Here is a 9,053-nt window from a genome sequence, read left to right as displayed (position 1 = left end):
TCATGAAAGATCAAGCACGGATACTTCATGCACATTAACCAAGGGGTTTATTCATTTGTTTTCATGCCGTGTTTGAGCTTTATGAAAAAGCTATGAGGTTTACACACAAGTGTAATATATCAAATATGCCTCAAAATATGTATTTTGGAAGACATGTTTATTAGTTTTGCCTTTTTGACTTACAGCATGATCTATACCAGGGGTTCTCAACCTTTTACACTTCAGGGCCCACTTCTTTCTCTGATCAATTTTTAAAGCCCCACCTGTCGGACATTTTCTCTAAAATATTGTATGAAATGCTCGTTTAAACCTTTATTTATTAACAAAAATAAATAAATAATTAAAATTAAATAAACTTATGCTGGATAAGTTGGCGGTTCATTCCGATGTGGCTAACCCTGATTAATAAAGGGACTAAGCCGAAAAAAAAATGAATGAATGAATAAAACCAAGGACAACATAGTTTTTCTTGTGAAATTACCAATACGTTTATTAAGGTGTATCCGTATAAATGGCCCACACTGTACACACACACACACACACACACATATATATATATATATATACATTACCGTTGCAACGAAAAACGGCAGTGGAACGCCAGCTCCCAAACACATTTATTATTAAATCCCTAAACAAAGCAGCACGCGTCGCATTTTCAATGTGGCTTTACACGCAATATGAGAATATAAAGAGTTAACCTGATACAGTGCACGCAGTTACAAGTAAAAAACACAACTAAATAAATAATTTGCACACTATAGTAAACGAGGCAACAATTTTAATCACATATACTTACACTTGTGAAATGGAAGAAAGAACTGATCCATGATGCACAGATCCATGTTCTGACATAGTCCCTTCATCAGTAGTCTTTTCTGATCCTTCCTTCAACAAATGGCTGATGAATTTTTCTTTGTAAGCATGTAGTTTCCAGAAGCACTGGAACTGCACAAGGCTGGGCTATATATTATTTTTGCAAAAATAAACCTCAATCTCTGACTCTTCACAGTTTCTAGCCTTTTTTGTGTGTGTGTGTTAGTGAGCGGGACCGCAGGTTTCAAATCCCCCGCGTTTGCAGCGCAACTACTGGGCGGGGCTTGTGTTTCGTAGCCGCGTCACCGCGAAACACCTAATGACTCCTTATCAAGATGACTCGTTTGAAGCACTATGAGTCAACTCTTTTATAGATGAATCAACAGATGACTCGTTTGAAGCACTATGAGTCAACTCTTTTATAGATGAATCAACAGATGACTCGTTTGAAGCACTATGAGTCAACTCTTATAGATGAATCAACAGATGACTCGTTTGAACCACTATGAGTCAACTCTTTTATAGATGAATCAACAGATGACTCGTTTGAAGCACTATGAGTCAACTCTTTTATAGATGAATCAACAGATGACTCGTTTGAAGCACTATGAGTCGACTCTTTTATAGATGAATCAACAGATGACTCGTTTGAAGCACTATGAGTCGACTCTTTTATAGATGAATCAACAGTTTTAAACACTGTACACTTACAGATTTAAGCCTTAGCTGGACATTTCACTTCACTTAGAGCTGTGTTACACACTATATGGAAGGTCATTTTCAAAAACCCATAATACGGGCTCTTTAAAAAATACATTTCTATTTATATATGAGTAATAAAGCATATTATTTTATATGTTGTTTCCACATTCCCTTCAATATTTTTTTAGCTGTCTGTGAGTTTCTAGTGTTCATTCATTCAACCATGGTGAACGCACATAGAATAAAGGCTCTTGCTTTTGCACTGCTTTATTTATTGACACCACAAGATCAGCTTTTCTCCCATGGTGCACGACAAAACTGAAAATTATTTGCGATTGCCACAAGGGGACGTATTCCGACAGTCGTGTCCAAATGTTGTGTGCAGTGGAAAGGCAGCTTAACTGTCATAATTCTATGACTGTATGTCAGCTGTCATGATGGCTTTGTTTCCAGGTGAACAAATGAAAAATAACAACATTCATCTCCCAGGAAATCCTGTAGAATTCATCCAATCAGATGACAACAATTTTACATGCAATATGCATCAGGCGTTTAGGTTTAATCAAATGTTGGTAGTTATTGGCGCAATGAACAGTTTTGTTCCCAAAGCAGCATTCAATAAGTCAAGCCTGTACTAGAATAGCCTGGATTTCACGACTGACGGAAAACCCACCTATTAAGGGCAGCGGCCTGCTTCTTGTACATGTTAATTGTTGTAGAAAATGTTGAGAAGACAAAAAGTCTCACATCCAGGGGGGATTGAGTCTAATGGAAGAAAAATAGGGCAATGTACAAAGAAAAGAAGTACTGGGAGATGGACACACATGCACACACATACACACACGAACCCCGGAAAGAGCATTTCTTCATCTCTGTGCTGATGAGACCTGACAAAGTGGACAAATAGAGTGCAAGAAGGAAAGAAAGAAGTTAAAAAAGGGAAAACACGAGAGAATGAGTCAGTTTTAAGAGCTACTTAGGGGACGTAACTATATTGGCAAGCTTCGAAGACATATCAAGCATGCTCTGAGTGAACAGAAGACCTCAATAGCAGCGCTGCAGTGCTGAGAGCCATCAGACCCTTGTCTGATCTGCTAAAGGCAAGAGAGTCAGTCACACCTTAATGCTTCTCTGCACAAAGAGCATGTAAGTGATCACTTAGGAGACAGGGACAGAGAATGCCGAGGGCAGATTTTCGTCAAGATGTGTCACATGTTCGTTAAAGGGCTCAGGTCATCAGTTTTGGTCAGCTTTGCTTCAGCGGTTTACGGCAGGGCAGTGGTGACGCAGTTGCAATAAATGAGAGCTGTCTTGTTGTTGTACAAGAGTCTGTTTAATAGCCGAACGAACATGAGGAATCAATACATAACATGTTTCTTTTTGGCGAAAATAATCTCTCTGGACAGAATTTCATGTTGCACAAGGAAATCTGTTGGCACACAATGTTCTTGTCCCGAATGCACTTGACAGGCACGGTTAAACATAACACTCTTCTTAATATTTTAAGAAAGCAATGCTGCCAATTGTTTAAAAGTTGGCAAACTGTGTAACGTCGCTGCAGCAAAGTTCAGCTTACATTTTGCAATGTGGAGGATAATCATTTGTTAATGTTAAAAAGACATGAGGGTTGAGGACGATGAGAGTGCTGATCCTGTTTCAGTGGGAAGACTGACGGTAAAGATGTTTATCACCTGTTTTCAGTAGTTAATGGACACACAGAGGTGGAGATATGCTAATTGTTTTCTGATTGCTTTGGGTTGTTGCTAGAGCGGATCCCTAGTAGCAAAGAATTCTGGCCCAGATTTGGCATAAAGCTGGGACATCAGGCATTCATCCGGCACTGGCATACAGCATGTGGGCCAACCATGGCCTGGGTTTGGCAGAGGTGGCACCGTCTATAATGCGGCACACAATATTTGGGCCAGATGTAAAACGTAGTATTTGGCCCAGATTTAAAAAATTGATTGTGGGCCACGTGAGTTTGGCCAGTCTTGACCCACATTTAAAATACATAAAAATAATTTTTGATTAAATAAATCAATTCTACCAATCAGGTCACTGAGAAAAAACAAGGCCCATAGTGTGCCTAAAGCGCATCGCTTCATAGGTTTATTAATTTCATTGCAATCGTGACACACCAACCTTACTGGCCCAGTTCAGGCCCAGTTATGAGTTATTAACTTGGCTGAGACTTGGCCCAGATATGGTCTGTGTTTGGCCCTTGTCTGGAAGCCAGATTTGGTCCAGTCATGTACCGTAATTCACTGCGGCATGTGGGCCAAGCAAAACCTGATTGTGTGGGCCAGAGCTGGGCCAGAGAAATTTTGCTATATGGGATATGTTTGCGGCCGGAAGTTAACGAGAGTTATTTCTATTATTTATTAAATTTCTCATTTGTTTTATTACCCCCAACCCTAAACCCAATCGTCACAGTAATGTAAAAACAGTTGTTGTACCAAGTATTAGAGTTATCTATTAAATAACCCAATAAAATTTATTTTTGAACGCCTACCCCCACCCCAACCCTAAACCTAACCCTCACAGTACTGTAAAAATATAAAGTATTGTTATACAGTGTTATAAAAAGATGCTGCTTTATTAATGTGCATAGCGCACTTCCGGCCAGCTGCATATCCGATCTAGACTTTACCATTGCTTTGTTCTGAACCAGTTGAAAAGAACCAAAATGCAGTCATGTGACAAAATCCACATCACTTATTGGCCAGAAGTTATTGAAGGTATTTCCTAAACTGGAAAATGCCAATGAAACTCTCGCAAGTAAACAAACCGGCAGACACAAAATGTCACTTTTGACTATGGAGCTACGATTGTGCTGGCTGATTGTATCCCTGCTCATAGTACAATAAATAGTTTTCTCTCTCTCTCTCTCTCTCTCTCTCTCTCTCTCTCTCTCTCTCTCTCTCTCTCTCTCTCTCTCTCTCTCTCTATCACTCTCTCTTTCTCTCTCAGTTTACAATTGTTAGTAAAGCGCTGTCAATAGACATGGGACGATAACTGTTTTCAAGGTATACCGCAGTTTGGAAAAGTCAGTGTTTACTCATACCATTTTACAATGGTATGAGTAAAAAAACAACATTTATTTACTTTTTTTAGGACAGCAGTATCTCCAGTAGAAAAGATCTCCAAAGTTGACTTTTTAAATTGTAAAATAATCTGTGTTTTTGAATCAAATGAAGACAGCAGAAGTCCATAATTCATTTGAATTATTTAGCCTGACATGTTTACTGCTCCAAAATATTTAAAACGTTTCTCAAATTAAAATGTATCGTGTACAAATACATGTGTATTTGTAGCTGTCAACAAATATATTTCCTCCACATTACATAATGCACAGCGCATCGGCCTACGGCAGCTGGATTAGTCCAAAAAGGCGCAGTACTTTTTGTGGTTGGGTCTATTTTAGTTCGGATCATGTTCGCAAGCAAACAGCTCCAGGCTCCTCTTCGAGGATGCCTCGGTTAGCTTTTTGGTCCGCTTTTGGTGCACCCTCGAGTATATATTTGGTGCACCCTCAAATGCTACATTCACACCTGCCCAAACGAACAGCACTAAGAGGGAAAACGAACTCTAGTGCGATTCAACCGAACTAAATAAGTCAGGTGTGAAAGCACCCTAAGTTTTTACACAAGACTACCTCTGTGCCTATTAAAATGTCATTTTAAAGACAAGTGTTTGAGTGTCATTATTATTATTATTATTATAAATAATATTTTATTGGCAATGGCATCAGTTGTTCAATGTAGTTAAAATTCTTATTAACGTCAAATTGCATAAAAGGTTTTATATCATAGAAAAAAAGTTTCCTTAGATTATCAAACCATTTTTTACACTTAAGAAAAAGTGGTTCTAGGAACTCTTAAATGAAAAGTTCTTTGGGGAATGACATTTTATCAATTAGTGATATATTAGTGCAGGGGTGCACAAACTCAGTCCTGGTGGGCCGCTGTACTGCATAGTTTAGATCTGACCTTCTTTAACACACCTGTTACGACCACAGTCACAACATTAAATGAGGGAAAAACACAAATGGATCAGTCTAGGGGTTTTATTAATTAAACAATCAAATATAAATAAAGTGTGGGGAGGAAACACAATAAACACAGGCTTAGAACAAAAGGAGCACAACTCCACGTCTGGACGGCCGCTCAAATCCCCGTCTCTGAATCACTGCAGCACGAGCTCTTAAATTGCCGACGGTGAATTGTCTGCAGGTGCGGAGGAAATCAACTCTAAGTGAAAACACAACCAGCAACACAACACAAGAGGGCGACAAAGTAACAAATAAATAAATAATAAATACATGGACATGTAACACCTTTATCCCCCAAAAGTGTTTCCATCACCAAAACACAAACTAAGTCAAAAAAAACCCAAAACACCTTTTCCCGAACACCATTTCATGCACCTTACCCACTTATTCCACCCGGAATCAATAATTGAGAATAATTGATTAGCTGGTTCAGGTGTGTCTAAGTGGGGTTGGAACTAAACTCTGCAGGACCCTTCGGGATCTAATTTGGGCAGCCCTGTCTAGTACACCTTCATGTTTTTATGATATTTATTCTTTCCTTCATGATGTGTAATAATCAAGCTGAGTTGAAAACCAATGAGACTCAAACAGCATTGCTGTCACATTTAAGACTGAACATCGGTTCGACTTTGTCCCTGCAGGTTTGCTCATGACGTTAATATCCTGCAAACATGTTGATGCTAACAAGCGACGTTCTGTGCATACGCAGACAAGCACTTGGAGCCAGTTGTTCAACTGTTTTGCGTCCCATTTCCACTGGGCTTATATCCAGTGACAAGTCCTTCCTGATACTCTGTCTACCTGTGTTTCCACAGAGAATCCCTGTCTTGTCAAAAGAGGTGTTTTTTTTTTCACCTTATACAATACAGCACAGCACACTCCTCTCCAGCTCGCCAACCATAAAGACTTGTCTGTCTAAAGGTTAGATTGATTCTTAAAAAGGGCAGTCAAGAGTCGATAAGCCGAATGCCCATCAAAATGAGCTTCAAAAAAAAAGAAAGAAGCAAGAAAGACATGCCAATGACCACCTTCTAGCTTGATATTGAACTCAAAGGCAGGCCGGGAGAGGAAGAGGCGAAAATAGAGAGGGTGAACATAGTGTGTCAGTTCTTCAATTTCACGGAAGAACGGGTAGCATCATTGCAGCATATCCTAGTAATAAAGAGAGTTGTGGAATGCATCATAATCAACTCACCACAGCCGTGCTGGTAAGCCTCAAACCCAATATAACAGTTCTGCAGGTGGGGCTGTCTCTGTCGTACCCTACAGGCACTGTGAAACTGGGTGTTTATGCATGTGGGCACAGTGTGTGCAAAAGCAATTCTTGACGTTTACATAAAAACCCCCAATGGATGCAAATCTTGCCAGATGGGCATCACATAGTTTGTCCCTGTCGTTCACCCCTGCCATCCTCAGAACTGCAGGTATCGATCGGCATGTCCATCAAACTCTCTCAGGGGTCCTCCTCTCGCTCTGCTGCAGCCAAAATGAAACAGGCCTTCACCAAGGACACCTGTCAAACCAGTAGGCCACTACATGTCCTCCTTCCTCAAACCTAATCAATATGGATTCGAAGGAGGACACATGCCGTGATTAGCCTACAGCAGCCAGATTGAAGCACATGTCCACCATGCATATTTAAATATGCTAGCAGGAAAAATCACTGGCATCAACAAAGACTGGCCATAAGAATGACAGGTAGGTAGCAGACATGTTAGCCCTGCAAGCCCAGCGGTAACCGATGATAACCTTGACTGTGGGATGATGAAGGTGTTCTGTAGCTGGGTTAATGCAGATGTGATAAATTGGGTATGTATGACTTTTCTACAGTGCACACCGCACTGAAGACTTTGTTGATGTACACTTGATCAGACGCCATGAACTCTTCAGCCACAAGACAGTGGACTTTGCTCTGCTGTATACTTTAGCTTTCTTACTACAAAGCCAGTCACTATGTTTCTCTCCCACCTTAACTCAGCGGTTCGTACTTGTACTCGCACTACAACAGTTTTGAACTCTCTGCTTTTCTCCGGCACAAATGCTTAATGCCATACCACGCCACCTTTTCAGCTCTCCTCTTTCTTCCACATTCGGCTTTATCACTCTTTGGCTGCGTCCGAAACCGCATACTTCCATACTAAATAGTACGCTAAAATCAGTAATGCCGAGTTCAGACTGCATGATTTTCAAAGTAGTCATGTCACAGATGTTTTCACACTGCATGATTATCTGGGCTAGGGTTTCGTCGCTGCTTTGTTTACACTGCAAGATGGATCGGCGACAGGGACATTCACATTGCATGACTTTACTATAGGAAGAATCCCCGACAACTTCATCCAAACTATGTCTCACAGCCAAAAACACGTAGTATATCTTTTGTTATTAACTACATAATGAGAAAAAAGCCTTTAATGGGGTAGAACATGTACAAGTTTGCTCACCTGGGTTTAAAGGGAATTAGCCATTTCTCCTCAAAGTTGATAATAAACTAATTTCTTTCTGTATGAAACGTCAAACAGACACAGGTACTCCTGAGTCCTGTCAAACCTCCACTAGTTTTTCCTCCATTTCGTGGGTCCAAATAAACCGAAAAAGAGCGCTTTTAACTTCTCATCCAGCCTCCCGCTGGCCTGCAGCAGGTATACACACACACACACACACACACACAAGTGAATGCTGCTCTCTCATTGGCTGTAGGCGATGGCTGATGTTATTTTCAGTCAAAACTCAATTCACAAGGCATGATTTGACTCATCGGCGATTCTCTCAGATCGCGTCTTTGAAAGTTCATACTGTGTGATTGTAACTCACGTGCACGAGCAGCGATTTGCCTGTGATTTCAGGCATTTGTTGGCGATTTCTCAAAACCCCCTCGGCGAGCCAAAATCGGGGCTAAAATCATGCAGTCTGAACTAGGCATAAGCGAGCCGAGTAGTGTGTTCGAATTCATAGAGTTCGAAAATCAGTAGGCGAGAAGTACCCGCATGACTTACTACTTCCGGCGAGATTCTGAAGTGCGCATCCCATGCACGCTGCGTTATCCCATAATGCCCCATGAGAGAATTCATGAATAGAAGTGAGGCGACGCAACTGATGCAGGTAGGTCATGTGACCATGACAAAATGGTGGATGTAGTACGTAAGAATTCCATTCATACTTTTCACATTCATACTTTATAGAACGTACTTTTTAACGGCCGAGTAGTACGTTTAAATTCAAATGCAGTACCTACTGAGTAGTAGGCGGTTTCGGACGCAGCTGTTCTCTGACTCGCCGACCCTAACTACTACAACCGTCCTCTTTTATATTCTCACCCATTTCCTCATTGACGTCCAATGGGTGAAGACCAATTCAAGAGTTCACACTTGCAGATGATTGATTATAAAGCGTGTTTGGCATGCTGTCCTGGGAGAGAGCCTTGAGCTCGCGAGATCCTCGAGCCTGGGGGTGCCCCCTGTTGCAGGGCGAGAGGGGAGTCTGAGCT

Source organism: Danio rerio, chromosome 18 (genome assembly GCF_052040795.2).
Source record: "Danio rerio strain M-AB ecotype USA chromosome 18, GRCz13ab, whole genome shotgun sequence".
NCBI classification, from domain to species: domain Eukaryota; kingdom Metazoa; phylum Chordata; class Actinopteri; order Cypriniformes; family Danionidae; genus Danio; species Danio rerio.
The sequence above is the reverse complement of the archived record's forward strand: the minus strand, read 5'-3'. Positions refer to the sequence as shown.